The sequence below is a fragment of the Ipomoea nil genome, unplaced genomic scaffold (genome assembly GCF_001879475.1).
Source record: "Ipomoea nil cultivar Tokyo-kokei standard unplaced genomic scaffold, Asagao_1.1 scaffold3314, whole genome shotgun sequence".
Lineage (NCBI taxonomy): Eukaryota > Viridiplantae > Streptophyta > Magnoliopsida > Solanales > Convolvulaceae > Ipomoea > Ipomoea nil.
Window position 1 is genome coordinate 1,632,738 of NW_017619742.1, and position 3,587 is coordinate 1,636,324.

The following is a 3,587-nucleotide window of genomic DNA, read 5'->3' on the forward strand; positions in this document are numbered from 1 at the left end:
ATTCTTTAATTGAGTAAATTTCATTTTTAGTCTTCGACTATTGTGGCATTGCCAAATTTAGTCCTACTCTTTTAATTTTGTCATATTACATCTCTGACTTTAATTTGATTGCTACTATTGATCTACCGTTAACTATAAGATTAATAATATATATATATATATATATATATATATATATATATATATATATATATATATATATATATATATATATATATATATATATATATATATATATAACAATTTAGTATGACTATTATTTGTTATTATTATTTTATATTGTATAGTCATAGTTTGTGTGGTATTAGATTAGTTGACTTAGTTTACTCTATTAGTTAGGATTAGTTAGAGTTTTATTCAAAGATATACTCTGTAATACTATCATTGTGTAAACTATCTGAGGAGACTTTTCTAATCTGGTATCAGACAGGTTATCCGATCCTCTCCAACCTCCACCGCAAAATTACCCCCTTCTCACTGCACTTCCTCTGGCATGTCGACCTCCTCCGAACGCACTGTCTCCACCGGCGGCAATCCTTCACCGGTCGCTGGCAACCCACTTGCCGGAGCGCTTCATTATGTCACAATGAAGCTGACGCTCAAAAATTTTCTATTCTGGCGAATGCAACTCGTCCCCTTCCTCCGCGGCCAGGAGCTCCTTGGTTTCATGGACGGCAGTCTCCCGTGTCCTCCGGAGACGATCCCCGACGTACCGTCCACCGACGATTCCGCGACAACCACGGCTGAGGCAGTGGCGGTCCCCAATCCGGCGCATCACGCCTGGGTCAAACAGGATCAAACGATCCTTTCTCTACTGATCTCCTCCATGTCGGACGAAGTCCTTCTCCTCACGCTCGGCCGGGAATGTCTTAGGTTCGAACGCAATCGTTATGTTGTGGAGCCGTGTCCACTTTGCAAGGTGGACACGATTTTATGTTCATAATTATTGAACTATATGTTCATAATTATAAATCTATATATTCATAATTTTTGAACTTCATATTCATAATTAGTGAACTCTATATTCACAATTACAGAACTCTATGTTCATAATTACTGAACTATATGTTCATAATTATAAAACTATATATTCATAATTTTTGAACTTAATATTCACAATTATTGAATCTCTATATTCATAATTACAGAATTATATGTTACTGAACTATATGTTCATAATTATAAAGCTATATATTCATAATTTTTGAACTTCATATTCACAATTATTGAATCTCTATATTCATAATTACAGAACTATATGTTCATAATTATGTTCACAACTCTATGCTCATAATTATAGAACTATATGTTCAAAATTTTTGAACTATATATTCATTATTTTGAACAGTTTTGGAATTGTGTCCACCTTGCACAATATAATTTGCCAACCCCATCCCAATCAAAATTGATATAATTGTTAAACATATTCTATGAATATGTTAGAGTGTATTAAAAAATACAATATAAAATTTATCATAAACTTTGGTCAATTAATTAGAATCACGCATTGGGCATTGATGAAACGGTCACCTAATTTACAGTATATATTCAATACAGTTGAGAAACTATGCATATTATTATTGTCTTTTTGGGAAAAGAGGATTTAGTTCTATTTTTTAAGGTGTATTACGCCAAGGCACTAAAATTGCAGTGAAGCACACCAAGGGACTAGATCAAATCAATAATTCATTTTTAGCGGAAGTGGTAACAAGAGGAAGCATGGATCAGGCCAATTAATAAAATTTATGCCGGCCCTTGCCGTGGGGCGAACAGTGGTGGTGGCAGACAGACGCAGTTCCCGCAGCAGCGAGGTGGCCGTAGCAGTCGTGGTGGCCAACACCAGGGTGGACGTGGTGGTCGAGGCGCACCGAGATGCTAGATATGCAGATCGCACGAGCACTCGGCTGTGTATTGCTACAAGAGATACACAACGCAACCTCCGCAACCTCAGGCACACGTTGCAGTTTCCGGCGAGATTCCGGCAGACGGGTGGTATCCGGATTCCGGAGCCACCGCGCACGCCACCCTGGACGTGAACATGCTAGGCCAATTGGATGAGTACGGCGGTCCAGACGTCCTCCGTGTGGGTAATGGCGCAGGTTTGGCTATTTCGCGAATCGATCGTGCATCTATCCCGTCTTTGTCTAAATCTTTGTGTTTAAATGATATTCTACATGTTCCGAGTCTTTCCGTTCCTTTACTTTCTGTCCACAAATTCGCAGTAGATAACAATGTTTTTTTTTTTGAATTTCATGATAATTGTTTTATTATGAAGGACTCCACAACCAAAGCAGTTCTACTTAGAGGTCCTACTTCAGGCGGGTTGTACAAACTCCCGGTGTCAAGGTCTAATTTCGCGTTCGTCAGTTCCCGGGCCACTCCCACTACATGGCAGCGCCGGCTTGGTCACCCGCACAAACAAGTTCTAAATAATGTCCTTCGAAATTGTCCCGTCACGCCCAATAAAGCTGAATCTCTCGAGTCCTGCGCATCGTGTCATCTTGGAAAGTCATCTCGATTCAAATTAGATAGCGTACCACATTCTAGTCAAAATGTATTAGACTTGATATTTACTGATATTTGGGGGCCTTCCCCTGTATTGTCGCTTGGTGGGTTTCGCTACTTTTGTTTATTTATAGATGATTACTCCAGATTCTGCTGGTTTTATCCATTACAGGTAAAATCAGACATATATAAAGTTTTTGAGTCGTTTCGTGTATTGGTAGAGCGCCAGTTTGCGCGTTCTATCAAGTCAATTCAATCCGATCTAGGGGTGAGTACCGCAAGTTACATACTATGTTTCAATCTTTAGGCATAAATCACCGGCAATCTTGTGCCTATACACACAAACAAAACGGTCGGGTAGAGCGGCACAATAGACATATTGTCGAAACAGGCTTGGCTCTACTCGCCGAGGGCAAAGTACCCCATCAATACTGGAACTATGCTTTTGAAACACCCAACACTTTAATCAATTACTTACCCTCATCTGCCATAAACTATGAAAGCCCATACACCCGCCTATTCAAAGTCCCTCCCCCCTACAGTTTCCTTCGTGTCTTCGGGTGTCGGTGTTATCCATATCTACGACCGTATAATCGGCACAAGATTGAGTACCTGTAACACCCCCGATTTCCATACCAATTTAAACTTAAACATGCAGATAATTCTAACCATAAAAGCATACACAACGGAAGACTAGATATGGAATATATGGAAAACGTAGAGTGCTATGCCACGCTCACTCAACAGTGAACGCACAGGCGTAAACATCTGCACAAAATCCATTATCCAAAATAAAGTCAAGGACAGAAGGACTAAAGTCTAACATCGGCGCACAAGCCAAAACATAACAAAGTTCAAGGGGTCTAATCTAATAGGCTCTAGACCGCGCTCTCGTCTACTCAGCACCTTAAAGAAACACATAAAATAAGGGACGACGCCCGGTCAGCGAATGATGCTGGTAACCCACCAATATATGTGAAATAACATATATAGATAGTTTATATATACAAAATCATTTGCGAAATGGGATATAGTATATTTAAGTTCAAATCCAAGAGTAGAAGTCAACACAAGACTCTTGC